This window comes from Falco naumanni, chromosome 6 (assembly GCF_017639655.2).
Source record: "Falco naumanni isolate bFalNau1 chromosome 6, bFalNau1.pat, whole genome shotgun sequence".
Taxonomy (NCBI): Eukaryota; Metazoa; Chordata; class Aves; order Falconiformes; family Falconidae; genus Falco; species Falco naumanni.
This window is the reverse complement of record NC_054059.1, coordinates 26024279-26040966: the sequence shown is the minus strand read 5'-3', so window position 1 is coordinate 26040966 and position 16688 is coordinate 26024279.

Sequence of the window (16688 nt, the reverse complement as noted above, 5' to 3'; positions counted from 1 at the left end):
GTGAATAAATGAAAGCAATTTTTCTGGTGAGCAGCTGCCCTCATTACTAAAGATCCTGCTAAGATTAAAGCTGTGGTGCCAGCTTCTTTTTCTCAGCTAAGGAAAATAAAAGTGAAGTTAATACCAACAATGTTTAATTTAAAATAAGATAGCTGAAGATACTTTCTATGAGCCAAATACCTAAAAAATAGTCTTTTGCTTCACCTGAACTACAATTTTTGCCTTGAAGATGAGAATCCAGTATGTAATTTTTTTAAAATAAAATCAAAAGAAAATCCTAAATAATAATAGCAACAACAGTAACATTAATAAATTTTCAATTGCAAAATCAAAATGCTCTGATTCTACACTTTTATGGTTACACTTTTAAAAAATTATTTTCAGTTCACACTAAAGTACTTGAGGGAGACCAACAAAGCTTTCTGAAACAGCTTGACACTGCCAAAACCAGAGGATTCACTGAAAAAGAAACCAGTCCGGAATGTTGCCCAGCTTATAGCACCTCCCAGAGCATTTGAGCAAGAAACATAGTTTCTGTGAGTGTGCTTACAAATAGTAGCATCTCCTGAGCTTAAAGATTATGTTTAAAGGTAAAATATTAGCATTCCATAGCAGTGTAAATATTTCCCATTTCCATGAGGAGTCACATGAGGATGAAATTTAGGAGGATAGGACAGGACAGACCAATCTAACCAGGTGAAATTTTCAAGGATAACTACAAAGCCAACAACAGCAATACTCATGTAGCTAATGAGGAAACACGCCTAAATGATGGATGATACTACCTTACCACACTGACTTGCTATGAACCATACAGAAAGCTGACTTTGTTCCATAGAAATGAGAAGAAAGAAATTTTTGTCATCTATTACATCTAAGAATGAGCAAAGAAAACTCCAATGACATTAATTTATAATATTAAACATTAATAAGGGTCAGATTTGTAGCCAGACTAAATTGCCAGGTTACTAATGCTACACAGAATATTGTTATAATAGAAGTCTAGTACTACTTCCTGAGTTGCTACAAATAGTGACCATGCAATTATGGAAGCTGATACACATGTACTTACCTAGTCACCTAAAACACTTTAATCCTGACTGCATCTACTCTCTCTGCATGTGCTCTTTCTGCAGCTTTTTCAGACATAGACACACTCACATGCTTATTTACGGTTTAGAAATGGATTATATGTTATCATGGCACCAGGAAAGATAATTCTCTGCTTGCAGAAAGTATCACGACTGTGGTGGTTAAGGATTGGATGCCTTCATAAAACTTACCCAAAATTTCTTACCTGCCCGGAAAACCTAGGTCATGCTGCGGTGTGAGGCCAGTGCTCTTGAAATGCTGATGACAGCCAGGGACCTGTTAGATCCCCTCATTTACCTGATGAATAAGTGCCTGCACTAGTCACTGAGCTTTCATTTTCATTTTTTACCCTGAGAAATTTTCACCATCTTTCAGGGCCACCTTTAAACCTGGGGTTCCCCGTGTTGCTTGGGGGAGGATGAGAAGCCCATTTAAATGAAGTGCAATTGCTTATGAAGCCATTCTGAAATATCTTGCTGTGGTACCCGCTCAGACTGCTTTCTGCCTGGATGTGTGTGGTTGACTTTCATCTTAGCATTCATATTGCAAATTAGTTAAAGCAGAAGCCTTTTCTTTCATGTTCTCTTTCTTTAATATTTTCATTGATTTCATAAAATGATTTTTCCTGTGCAGCTGCTGTTGTACCATGGTAGCCATGTAAACCTCTGTGGGATTAATGGCTTTGACTAAGAAGCAGAGAAAACATTGTAATTTTCCTTAATCTTCCTTTGAATTTGGAGTCTGCTGAAACCTGAAGCTCAAGGCTTCAAGCTGAAAAAGAATTTCATAGTGTGTGGTATCAAAACTGCTGGATCTCTCTGAGGTCCAGCATAATTTTCCAACATTTTGGGTGTAATTTGCCTCTTAATATATGTAATTTAATAAAACAATGTTGTGGGTGTCTTTCCAGAGACAACATTAAGTAGATTCTGGAGCCAGTAAAATGTAAATTGAAGATTGTTTCATCTAGCTATGTCTATATTTGGATGACTTATAGAAATTATGGTGACACTGAATTATTAAGACCAGGATTTTTTTGTTTCTAAATGAAATGCAGATATTATTTAACATAAATAAAAGGAGATTTGAAGAGGATAGTTTGTTTCTATTTAGTTATTTAATTTTTTTCTTTATTTGCAAAGTTTCTATAATACATCCAAATTAGAATCATAGTATAATTTAGGTTTGAAGGGATCCCTGGAAGTCCAACCTCCTGCTCAGAACAGGCCAACTTCAAAGTTAAATGAAGGGAGTGCTGCCCTGACAAGTTTGAAAAATGTTGAAAGCCGGAGACTGTGCCGCCTCTCTGATCATCCTGCTCTTTTTGTATATATCCAATTGGAACTTCACTTGTTTCAATGTCTGAGCAAAGACTATATACTTTCTGGTTTGTTCCTCTGGTGGAAGTCCATCTCTAGCTATGACGAATTACTGTGGGTAAAATGACTTCTCCAGCACTGGGGAAGCTGGAACTACTCTCAACCTGTCCTAGCAATGGCTGTAAGAGCCACCACAGCACCAAGGTTAGCAGAGTCTTTGCTAGCTGTAGACTTCGTGGCTGTCATTCCTTTCATAGCCACTGACTCTCTGTCCAGGGCTATGGAAAGATTCTGGAGATTTTCTACTGAAGTAGCTCTCTGAAAAATACCTGAATAGATCCATATCCAGTTTAAAAAGAGTACTGACCAGAAAGCATACAGCTCTTTTTTGACTCATGTCATAGAATCATAAGGGGTTTTTTGGTTTGCTTTTGTTTGTTTGTTTGTTTGTTTTGTTTGTTTGTTTGGTTTTTTGGGTTGTTTTTTTTTGGGGGGGGGGGGAAGAAAGAAGAGTCACTCAGTCCATCAGTCCATCAGATTTACTGTAGAGACAGACCACTTTGTCCTTCCTCATTTCTAAAATATGTAACTGTTATATATATTTTTTTTTAACAGAAGACAGTGAAAAAATGGTACTAGATCCATTAGACCTTGGCTGCTTTTGACTGCAAAAGAAAAATCATATTCAAGTCAAACAAAATTCAGTGCAAGCTACAAACACAAACCATTCTAGCGGATGAGTACCGAGGAAGCTACATTTTCAGACAAATGTTTTGGCTGCCTGCCTCCTCCAGTGTTTTGAATTGCTTTTCCATTTTGCTCTTGTTCACATTTATAGCTTAGTGTTTTAAAATAAAAGCTGGCATATTTGTCTTCTTTCTATTACCTTGGTGCCTTTATCTCTCCTTCTCAGGAGATTTTTCTTACTCTTTGCACATTCAGTGTCCAATCCAGGAAACCACTGAGACTGAGTTTCACGCAGTCAGATGCAAACATGCTGAAAGCTGAGCATGTGCTCAAGCACTCCGCTGGATTGCAGGCAATGGCAATCTTTATAAACTGCCTTGTTCTCTGGAATGGGGCGCGCATCAGTGCCTGGAGCCCTGCTCACCTGCGTGGTGTGAGATCGAGCATTGCCTGACCTTCATCCCTTGATGCTTCAGCATGCCGTGGCTCAGCCTGCAAGACAGCACGGATGTTGATAGTGCCAGTGTGAAAGTTGCTTCTTTCATGAAGTGGTGGGTGAGCAGGGAATGATGATGCCTTGCATCTGTCTTGCACATTTTCCACAGCACAGAAACACCTTAACTAGTTCTCAGCAAGCCTGTTGCAGGACCATTTGCCTCAGCACAAGCTCCAAGCAGATGCATTTGCCTCTTTTATTGCTTCTTTCCTTGTTTAAGGGTTAACGTACAATAAAAGTCAAGCTGCATTTAGAAGCCTGACTTAGATTTCACAGAGTCCCTTAAGAATGTTTAGAATGTTAAAAATAAGGGTGTTTCTAGTAAGGCTAGAGCTCCGTGGGTTTTAATTTCTCTTTATTCATTGTTTTTAGCAACCTTTGGGGGGCAACTCATCTTTCAGCCACATGACATGAATTCACTTAATTGCCCAAAGAGATGCTGTAAACCAAGTAAGTGTTTTATTTTGGATATCAGTGTTCGAATCCATCATTTTTTTATTCTGAATTAGAAGTCCTAGTACTGAGCTAGAACTTGAACAAGTGCCATGAGCAGTTGCTGCAGCCCTTAACCACTGACTGTGCTGTGAGGCCAGTTTTCTGTAGAAGTAAGGCCATGCCTATACCGACAAGCAACAGAATCTGTGCAATGACACAGAAGCATCCACCCTGTTAGCACAGTTCCTGGGAGTCTTCTGGGTGTAAACCCATTAACAGTGTCCCAAACAGTCCTGGAGCATGATTTGGGGATGGCGTGCTCTAGGGATTGCTCCCAATAGGCAATTTGGATGTAGTTACCTTGCTTTAAAAGTTAAGAGAGTTTAGCTGTAGAAATGTGGGTTGTGCAGTATCATTTGCCCTCAGGGACAGAGAATAGTCTCTGACCCATTTTATTTACTAGTATAGACACAGCTTTTAGAAAAACACCAAACTCAGCAATGATCTTTTTATTTGTATTGTGGTACCAATAAATCTTTCTTTCTCTCCACTGCATTGTTATTTTTTACTGAAAAGCCATTAAGCTGAACAGTACTTTAATAATGATTATCAAAACCAGGATCACAAAGGGAATAAAAAGAACACAAACATTGAATTTTCTCATAAATTTCCTCTATGACATGCTTAAGGTAATAAAAGTCAGTAATCCCAAGAGCAGGCACGTATGTATATTTTGTTAAATACCTTTAAAAGGAACATTTAATTAAAATATGATATAAATGTAGTGGTTTTACAACAAAAAATGTCACATGGGTATAATATGTACACAATAATTAAGAAACTTCCCAGCTTGTACCTAAATACTTGATTTTCATATTTTCATGTTGCAAAAATGTGTTAATTGGACACAATTATTTCATTTAAAAAAAAAAAACCAACCAAAAAAACTCCCCAACAAACAAAACCACATAAAGCAAGAAGACAAATAGTTTAACATGAAGTTTGTGTACGCCCACCAAGTTGTGTTTTACCACAGGAGTTCTCAAACATAACTCCACTATACTTTTACTCCAGAGAGGGCTGATAACCTGAGTAGCATATTATTTCCTCTCCTGTGCATCCTGGCAGAAAATTATTTCTTCTGTTATCTTTGTTGGACAACGTAGGATGGAGCGCTATGCAGGAAGACTACACTTTTCTGGATGCAAACTACACTTACACTAACAAATAAATGAGGTCGAGGGGTGGGTGGCAGGGTGAACCCTGAGACAAAAGTGGCATGTGAAATGCTATTTTTCTCACCCTCCAAAGAAGGGACCTTGCCATATTGCCTCCTGGGAGTGGTGTCCTTATGTCGGGTCTGGCCATGACCTAGGAAAATGACAGCTGGCATGGGTGGAACACCTGCCAAAGAGCATGTTGATAATCAAGCAGCATGTACAACCACAGACATCAGCAAGGCTCAAATCCATACTTTCTCTGTCCCTGTTTATTAATACGGATATAGCCACAGGCTGAATGGCAAGATGAGGACTTGACCCTAAATCTGGAAGCAGTTGTCTTTTTCTGCAGTGTTCCCCATGTGTACAGCCTGACCTCAAATGTAGCTGTTGAACTTTGGGGCCTGATTACACCTTACAACAGGGCAATAACTTTGTAGGCAAAGTTACCACATGCAAGGGAATCATTCACGGAGCTAGGAAGAAGTCAGTACTGATAAGATAGGATGTCAAGCTAGAGACTTAAGTGATAAATTGAAAGCAATGGGAAGGAGGCAGTAGATGGTGGATATACAGTATGACAAAGATCATAACACTATAAGTTATGTCAGATTAGGATATTGCTTGTTAGTAGAGTTTAGGATAATATACAAGGAAGTCTCTTCTGAATAAAAAACCCACCATTTAGTTCTAGCATGATTTATATGGTTAATGCTGTCATTCTGTCCTTTGAGCAATTTGCATTAGGTTTCAAAAACTCTTTGGATTATCAGTTTTAAAACTTAATGTAAGTATTGTGGAAAGGATTACTAAGAACAGATTTAAATGCATTAAAAATTTAGTTTCAAAAAAGGCTAAAAGAAATCTGAATCACTATTAAAAAGACAAAACTACCCATTTTCTGGGACAAAACTGTTATTTCTTTTTATTTATTAATATTTATTTTTAATCTGGAAAAAAACCAAGATGTCTGTGTAAAGATGGATTTTTTAAATGTGGCAATAACAAAATATTCCAAATTTCACAGTAGCTTTTAAGCTAGAAGGATAACATTTTATTGAGATGAGAAAAGAAATTGTATCCCTTCAAGTTTTTTGGACTTCAATATTTTTTTTAAAAAAAAACAAACCACAAATAAAAGCCCAGAAGCAAGACCAGTTTGGACAGTGACTGGACAGGAGAATTATCACCCTAGTGCCTAAGGGAGAAAGAGTATTAAGAAAGCCACTCTTGATCTTTGTAAATATCACTCAGACCATAGATTTCAGTTATAACCTTAAATGCAGCATGGAGGGTGTTGAAGAACATGGTATCCTGACAGCAAGTGCATTAGTTTCCCCTTACTTTAAAACAGAGGTTTTCAGACTAGGAAAGAGGACAGCCACTTTAACAGCACACTTTAACATTGTGCCTTTATAGGGGTAAGGGCTACTTCTTACAGAGGGCTAAATAAACATGTTTTCATGGTAAGCTCTGTCTGTGTTTTAAACTCAGATGGTCTTGGAAGTAGGAAGGAAGAATCTGTGCACTGTACAAAGCCAGGAGACAAAGATGCTGCTTATCACTGTGGCAAATGTCATCCTGAAACCAGCAGGACCCTTAGAGCTTGGAGCAACTGCTTCCCTCCCTCCTGACCTTCCCTCCATAAGAACAGCCTCCATCTCCGCACAAGGGAGTTGATTTAGCAGAAGTTGGAACCTCTACATCACAATAATGTAGTTATATCAAGACCAAATAAAACTAGTTTTGCATGGTTCGGTGGGTCAGTGGAGTTCACAACACATCATCTTACTGAGGACACTAGCCCAGTGAGGATTGTTTTAATAAGTGAAGGCATACCTGTCCTACGGAAGGGGGGCCACAAAAAGGGATTGCTGTGGGAACTGCCAAACAGGAATACTTAAATTTAGATCTATAACCCTGATATTAAGGAAACAAATATCAATGGTCTGCTTTTCAGAGGTCAAGTCTTTCTGAGGGAAGAGCTTACTGATTTTTGACAAGAGATACTTAACCACCCCCAGTGTCCCAAGTATTCCATAAAACTTCAAAGAGGGATGCAGAAACGGCAATGTGTCCTTAATAGAATTCTCAGCTTTCCTTTCTGAGAGGTTTCCCATTGAGCACCTAAGTTTCTCAAGTCACATTGACAGGATTCCTTTAGATGCCACCAGTTTAGTTAGTACTAGCTGGCAGCAGGCACATGGCAGTGAAGGAATTGCTGTCAGCACACTGGCCTGAGACAATGACCCCAAGGTGACACTATCACCCTCAAAAAGATAACAGATTTTATTTAAGCTGCTGTGGTTGTAACACTCCTGGCAAGTTCTGCATTTCATAGGCGTTTACTTTGTTATAAGAAAACAACCACAACCCATTATGAGCCAAACCCACAAACACCAGTCCATAAAAAGATTAATTTGATGCCATATGGTAGTGAACTTCATCAAAAAGAATGGCAGCCTTATTTTTATAAAACCGTTCTGCATATGTCACTTTAAGTAAAATATATGATTTAGCTTATTATGAACATAGATTTTCCTTCTCCATATCAAAAATCAAGAAAGGCATTAATCCCTTCACATTAGCTTTAGATCATCAGTACATTGCCATTCAATCTGAATTTGCAAAGTGAGCGTGCAAAGTTATGAAGCATGGCAATCACTCCTGAGGTATGCATGTATATATATATACACACACACACACATGCATGCAAATCAATGTACATACATGTGCCCATTTATGTGAATGTGTTTTATTTGTGCACAAGCATATCACAGATCTCCAATCCATACAACAGCACTGAGCAGAAGAACTCAACAAGCTCATTTGAATGTTTGAGGCTTTCTTCCATATACAGATGTTCCAAATCACTGCAGTTAAATATCAAGTGATTATTTTTTTTAAAAAAAAGTGATCAAAAGTAGTATTGCTTGAGATGTAGGTAGTGAAAACTAGGAAAAACTAAGTTAATTCAGATATTTTGGACAGTTCAGAAGGCCCAGTGTAAATTGTGGTGATTTTCATAGATAATAAACAATGGCTAGGTTTGTTTTATTTGTGGGAGGTGTAGGAAGAGGACGTCACACTTAACTTTGGTTCAAAACACCTCTGCCCCTGTGTTGGCAGTTAAGCTTTAGAACTGTACAAGAAAACAGTACTTCTTCCCTCAGGCAGTAACCTAGCAGATAACATAAGGAAACCTTGCAGCTTCTGTAAGTTTCACTGGACTTTCCCCAGGAAATTGCCCCGTCACTGGCTGAAGACAAGATATTGTGCGAGATGGAGCCCCACACATAGCATAAAAAAAATAAATTAAAAAAAAAAAATCACAAGGATATTTTAAGGCAAGAAGTTACTACTTGATAAACTCATGTTGACCTACAAGGTACAAAGCATAGGCTTTCTTCCTTTCTGTGAAAAAAAAATAAACTTGGTTGAATAAATCTGCTTTCTTATCTTCTGCTGGACCACTCCTCCATCACATTCCTAGTGTCTCTGTGGTGACCTTTACACATCTAAGGTAATGTTCATATGACAGGATTGTGTTTTAAAATGTCATCCTAACAACTCTCAAGTAATAGTCTAGTGATTACTATTAATGGTCTCATCACTAAACATGAAATATTTACAAATCTGAAATCTGTACTTACTATGCTAACAATGAACATCGTGGACTGCTTCTGCTGTTCTTTGAGCCTATGGACATTCTATCTGTTACTGTTGAGCAAAGCTCTGAAAAATATTTGTTTCATTACATTTATGGCATATTAGTCAAACACCTGACCATTTCCAGGCTTGAAACCTTGACTGTATTGTACATAGGAACTGAGGATATCATAGGAAAAAAAAAGATTATTATCTGAAAGGTATTTTCATATTTTTCAGCTGAGATATATTTTTGTATCAAAATGAAGCTATATGGATGGCACAGTCCTTAATGGTGGGTATCCTAAAGTCAATTCATACAGCAGAGTACGATGCTACGTAGTCATACCAGCTCTGAGCAGATGAGTGCTGTGGCAGTTCTGAATAAGATCCCAAGAGCACACAGCACATTAGGATGGCACATGCCACACATATTTAGCTATTGTTTTCAGACACACACACACACACACACAATTTTGATGACTTCCTAAACAAGTTGTGGAAGAGCACTCCGTTAGCTGCCCTGACTTAGATAACAGCTAATCACAGAACTGAAGAGTGATAATATCTTCAGTACAGTGTTCCTGCCATAACTACGTGAAGACATCAAAGTCCGTATCAGTAACACTTAAATCTGTTTTTTTAAATAAAATAAATAAACTAGTCTTAAAATAGATATGCACAATGTCATCAGAGAGGATAGAAAATAATCAGAAACACATGAATGATAACTGGAACTTTATTAAATACTCAGCAGAGAGATTTGTAGAAAATGAGTAAAGGAATCAAAATAACTCATGGAAAAATCTATAGTCAACAGAGATAAGAGCAAAAGTATGGAGGGGATTTTTTAGAAACAAAAATTCCAAGTGCTTTTAGTTCATTATTCGAACTGGTAGAATTGTCATTAATAATTGTAAGACCTTAGGAAGGGCAGAAGTGTTCAGTAAATAAATCTCTGGTGCCCTTGGGAAAAGCTTGACGAGATTTGAATGGAGATTTAGCCATTAGTAAGGAAACATGGAACACTAGTTTGAAAAACATATGTAGGGTCAGCAAGTCTGGTAAACTTGCAGAAAAGAACTTTTAAAGAAGCATTCATTTTTAGTAGATCTTGGGACACCATGAAAGAGCCAAAATATCTGGGGAAGGAAAAATGTGCCACTACGTAAGTGGTATAACCTAAGTACCTGTAGGGCTGTGGGACTGAAATAAGCAGGCAAAATAATGTAATAAATAATATGGGACTCTAATAATAAGGCATTAATAATAATGCCTATCAACAAATGTTGATAAAAGCAACTCTTGTCAAAGTAACTTGCTATTTTTGTCTAAAAGATTAAAAGTTTAGTTAATAAATGCACAAGTATTGATCTTCTGCCAGCATCTGACTTGGTAATGCAGGACATTCTGATCAAATTAGAGAAATATAAAATTGAAATAGCAAACAAACAAACAAAAAAGGATTAAAAACTTACGCTCTGCTACATTTCAGGATATGCTACATAATTCCTATCAACTATATGGGCTTTTCATTTATATATTTACACTTAGAGAAATTTTCAAAGTTAACTCAACTAAAACAGGAAATCACTGTTCATAAAAGGCAACACAGCATAAAATAAATAATGCAGAGGATAACCCCAAGATTTTGTTTAAGAAGTAGTAAGCAGTTCAGGAAATATACCTAGAATTAAACAATGTAAGAGGTAATCCCAGGAAGAAATTTATTTGATTATATCTGGAGTCTAAATTCCAGGAGTGTTTCTGAATTCCCAGATGCAGGTGCTGGCCCCTGCCACATCCTGACTTCCCATTAGCATGCTATCTAGATATGCACCAGCCATTTCCCACATCCCTGTCTCCATGTAGGTGAAATCTAAGCACACGATCTCATTATCCAAGGAGCAAGCAGGATCTGGGGTGTCTCCTGGTGTTCTCTTGCAGGTAAGCTTAGAGGCAGGCTTTGAAAAGAAATTGCTGATGGTAGAAGCAATTGCAATGGTAGGGTCAAAAAGGTGATCCTTGGGTGTATAATTACAGAAGGTGAAGCAGCAGCAGGGAGGTCAGATTGCATCTGCATTTGGCAGCAGTTAACGTTGGAATGCTAACTCCTTTGGTCTGAGCACATTTCAGGGATGTTATAGATTGCAAAGACCTCACAGGAAAGGAAAGTTTCAAGGACTTATGAAAAATTGAATGTTTCACTGTGAAAGTCAAAAGATGATCGGTCTGACTTAACAGAAGGACAAAGCATTACTTGATCACATTCTATATACCTTATTAAATTTTTGTTGGCCATGTAGAGCTGAAGTTTAAAAAGAGGTCTCCTGAATCTATAAAACCAGCTCACAATGAGGTTAATAGGCAGAATTTGAAGCTAGACATGTTTGGCAACTTTTTTAAAGGCAGTCTTCAGATGGAAGGGAAATTAATTCATGGATGCTTTACTGTAGAGGATGTCATACTAGGAGATCACAGTGGACCTACACATTAACCTTTGTGTATAAAACAGCTTTAAACAAGGTTTGAAACAAAAAAATGCTAGAAGAGCACCTTTCATTCCCAACCCTTTCACCTGCACATGTGTTGAAAAAATGGCCATTTATTCCTTTTCATTTTCCCCTAATCCTCATCTACAGTGCATTGCATACAGCCTCACACTAATAAGCTTACTTAAATTTAAGATAGCTTGGCAGTGTTTGAAAAGAAAGGTAAAAAAATAAATATTTTAAAAAGCACAAGACAAATTCTATCCTCAGTTATACCTAGTCATCCTCATTAAGCTTAGTATGTCAGGAAGTATAAAGGAGATCAGAATCTGACTCTACCATCATCACAGATGACACTACATCTTGGTACCTAAGTAGTTAGACATAATTTTGCATATATTATTACAAGCTAGCAACACAACCATACAAAATAAGTTGTATATTTATATAAACTAGATATCAGCAGCCAATCTGTGCTGTCAGATAAGAATAAATCCTTCTAATGCCATTTTCTGAAAATTTATGAAGTTGCAGGCCAAACCATTTACTTCTTTGATAGAACTATGTTCTTGAATCTATCTAATCAAACCTAAATTCAATTATGTTATTGCTCAGAAAATTTAGAATATGGATAGATTACACACAAAGTATATTCTATGATTAATTCATAGTCTACAATTTTGCTACATTAGCAAACTCAAATGTGGTAGGATTGTTTTAACATGAGAATGACAAACAGGTCATTTGCATTATATGTTCCCTGCAGAGGGCTGAGGTTGTTTTCTTCTTAGTTGATGGATCAGCTTTAGAAAAGGAGACACAGATTATAGATAGAATAATAGCACAGTTAAATAATTGTTTGGAGAAGAAAAATGAAACAAAAGCCTTTTTCAAAACTATGGAGAGAAATGTTAGTTTAAATATCATACCAAAAAAAAAAAAATAAATCAGCATTACATTTAACATTTTGAGTATATTCCCACAAGGAAAATACTGACTCTAGGAGCAAGATATGTAAGTTTGAATAAATTAGTAGGTCACAGGGAACAAATGGGATGCAAACTCACCTTGACAAAAAAGATGAAGCCATCCCTATATTCTACAGGACCACTTTTCCAGGTATACATCTATCTTCAGTAGGGTCTGTGCTTTATAACTCTAGCTTTTAGGCACCTAGAAAGGGAAATTTACAAGCATATTAAATAGCAATAACTAGAAGAGGGGTTTTTTTTTGAGTATATGTGTATTCCTAAGTGTTTAATTATAGAATTCAAAGAAATAGCCACGTTTTCCAGTAAATTATACTGCTTATGTCAGACAAGGGTTAAAACATCCTGAGCTAAAGCGTAAAGGTCCTTATTTCTGGCACTCTCTCCCCACCATTAATAGGCTGTTAGTTAAGTCCTGGATTAACTATATAGCAATTCACTTGAAATGAAAATGGAAAAGCACCTAAGGATGAAACCATTTGGAGTAGCACCTTTGGGTGAGACATCCTCTGTGCCTCAGTTATCCATCAATGTCAAGGGTCATAACAACCTTTTAAAGCAGACAAAAATTCAGTGCAAAAGAACACAGCAAGGTCATTTACTTTATTAGGAGGTTTTTGAAACTATAGTGATTCTGTCTGTACACCATTGAGCAATGTTTACAGATAGATGAACTGTATTAACTTTCAACAGACCATAGATAAATGTAATCAATTGTGCACAGCACTGTGCAGTGACACCTTCGTGATCTGAATGTCCCTGCTAATGAAGAACAGTTGTATGCAGGAACTAAATAACCTGAAGTGTACTGCTCGGTCTTGTTAAATAAATATGCAATCTTTTATGCCATTATTATTTTTTTTTAATGTAAATTTACAAAGGTGCTTATTTTTTATTTTAAAGTAAATTTTTGAGACAGGAATATGCTGTGGGAAGTCAAAATACGAGGAACAGGAAAGACCATGGGCTAAGACTAAAATGATTGTTTGAGCTAAGTTATTTTCATAGATTAATTTTGTCTTATCTGTTTGACAGCTTCCAAAATTTTGGTATCATCAGTGTGAAAAGAGATTTTTCTCCCAACTCAATTAAAACACATTTTCCTAAAGTGAGCTGAACATGAGAAGGAAACAGTCTAAACAGGCTGCCACTGCTGCTGTTGTATATAAAATACATAATCATGACAACAATATTTAAAATATCTAGTTACAAGGGGAAGAGATTGCCTATTTCTTTATGTTTATACAAGCATTTGGAAATGAAGCAAAAATAACTGATAGGGGAAAAGTATTCTTGCTTGTTTGTTTTAATGTGGATGTTTTTTTTTTCCCGTAATACCTATCATCGCCTCTGTACTTTACCATGAACACTATAAACACAAAAATCATTCAGCTTTTCAAACTTTTCCATATGTTTTTCCACACATGTTGGGAAAAGATGAAAATACTTGGAGTTCAGTATTCTATTTTAAAGTTAAATTATTTTCAGGAAATTTTTTTCAGAAAATCAGTGCAGCCTGATTTACAGACGGTCCAGGCAACAAGTTCTGATGCAGTTATTGAAAAAAGTATTACTCCTATTTATAGCCAGGAAAAAATATTGCTGCCTAGCAAATGTGCCAGAACTGACTCCTGTCCCTGTTGTCTTTATTTTTTGTTCACTTTACAGTGGATCTTTGGAACAGAGTAATTTGTAAGCTTGAAGCAGTCAAGAAAACTGTGGCCTAGAGTGAAAAAAAACCACAAACTGACAGTAGAATAATGAATTGCAGGATCAAAGTGTATATAGCAATAATTTTTCACCAGTAAAAATTCAGTCACTTTCCTGTTGCATTGGGGAAAGTGTGCAATATTGTTACAAACCATTTTTGGGAAAAAGAAAATGATACTTAATATACAGATGCACATACAGAATGCAGGGAAAAAAAAGACATTTAAAAGCAGCATAAAATCAGTAAGTTCAAGGGACTATCATCTAAGGGAAGAAAATCACTCCAGAGTTCACTGATAGCAAGATACTACTTTTATTTCTCCGTCAGTTCTATAGCATGGCTCAATGCTCTCTAGTAAGTTGCTTTAAGTACAAGAAACAGTCTAACTCTGCACCATGGAACTGTGTTGAGAAGATGTGAGATAGCAAGGAAAGGAACAAAAATTGCATTTTATTCTCGCTTTTCCCATAAACATTAAGCAACCACTAAGTGTAATCAAACATACCATATTATATCTTCAAGTTGTACAACAAAATTGCATGCCTATACAACTACTGTGATCCCTTAAGCTCAAAAAGACCTATCTGAACGTATATTCCCTCCAGCATAATCCCAACCTTTATTTTGCCCATCTCTGTTTAAACGTGAATCTGGACATTTGCTATTATAGCAAATCATCATCTAGGCGCATGTTACCAGTCTGCTTCTACTGAAAAAAATATGCCACCTTCTCTGACAGAAAATACTGTACAGTTTGAATTAACCTCAAGATATGTAACCCAAGGTTCTTCTCTGCAGTGCAGAATTGCGGTGCAATCCACGAAGCTACTCAGAAGTGTGCCAGACTAGAGGCAGGAGGGAAGAACTGACAACTGGCTTCACAGTTAGTGGACCATTTGGATTTGCCACTGGCAGGCCCAGAAACACAGGCACATCAGTGTTGGAAATATTTATACAAAACAGGGAAAGGAGGAAAGAAAAACAGGTCATTGCCCAAGTGTTAGAAAAAAAAAAGTATCACTGCACATATGCGCTAATCCCTGTTAAAAATCCTAGATCTGGGGTTAATTGGTCTTTGTCCACTTTCTTCATTTATACAAGAATGAAACAAGTATGACCAGGTCAAAACAGTATGTTTTATACTGCCTTTACGTTGATGTAAATACATTTGCGGTAGAAACTCACACCCCTAATATTCAATAGAATAATTCATGTGAGAGCAAACTAACAGGAGTTCATCCACCTACAGAAGAAAGGCTGAGAGCATGCCTGATAAAAGTGGAAGGGAGTCAAAAGCAGAATAAAAAGGTAAGTAAGTGGATACAGTCAAGTTTCCTGACTGTGGAAAGCACCTTCAAAGAGCCCTAAATTTCCTGCAATCACTGCTACTCCCCACAATATTCCTACATCAGAGAAATCAGAATTTTTCAGTGTGGCTACAGTTCTAACTAATGCTTATTGTGCTTTGGAGAAGTCAATTTTGCTTTTCTTTTGTCTAAAGATCTCATCCTGTATTTTATTATCTTTTTCACATTAGTGGAATTAAGTAGTTTTGTAATTTATTATATTTTGCACAGCAATGATCAATAATCTCTTTAATGCATAATTCTGAAAAGTATGTTGATAAAAAAATAAGCCACTGGGTTTTGGTCACAGCTCAGAGACATCTGATCAGGCCAGATAGCAGTCCTGAGAATGGCTGTCACACTGCAGATATCTGAGATTTCCAAGCAAAACTGTGATCAGCATGCAGCTCCATTAATCTACCCCTTTCATTCTTTTCATATGTCATATAATAATGGTAATGAATCAGGAAGAGAGTATTTGTAGACTGCACAATAGACATAAACAATTTATCATTTTCTGTTTAATTAAAGAACAACAATAAAAAGAAAATTATCCACAACGGTCCAGAGTCTACTGAAGGATTCAAGATTAACATACAGCTAAATGACTGTGAGGCCCACAGTGACCTCCACAGATGAGCACCAGGAGACTAAAGCAGCCCTGGTGCAAGAAAGTACAAACTCTGTGAACAATGCTGGTGCAAATTTGAGTTATGATGGAGATGTGGAATAAATATAATTTACAGTTTGAGAACTAAGAAGAGCAAAGAAGAAAAGGAAAAGAGGTAAAGAAAAAAAATATAAGGGTTTTTAGAGCAGTATTTCCTCTGCACACACACAGAAGAACTCACACGTGTGCACACAGACGGCATTCTGTGAAAAATTAACCGCTGGGAAAAAAAAAAAAAAAAAAGAAAAAAGAATCCTACCACATAATTAGCAACCAGTTTAATTGCAGGCACTAAACTGTTCTTTCTGGCAACACCTTCCAGTCATGTTTTTAATTGGGCTTGACTGTGTCTTGTAAGAACAGCCAGAAGCGAGGTGAGGTGCAGAGCACAGAGAGGCTCTCTCCAGGAGCATTGTGCTGGTGCTTAGACCCCTTTTTGCAGCTGGTCGGTGCCATTTGCTGCCACATGTTGTCATGGTATCATCTCATACAGCTGGGGAAATGCATTCTGTCTTTGTTCCTCACAGAAACGTGGCAGCTGATTTTTCCTCAGGAGGTGCCACTGTAGCAAGAGTAAAAGCTT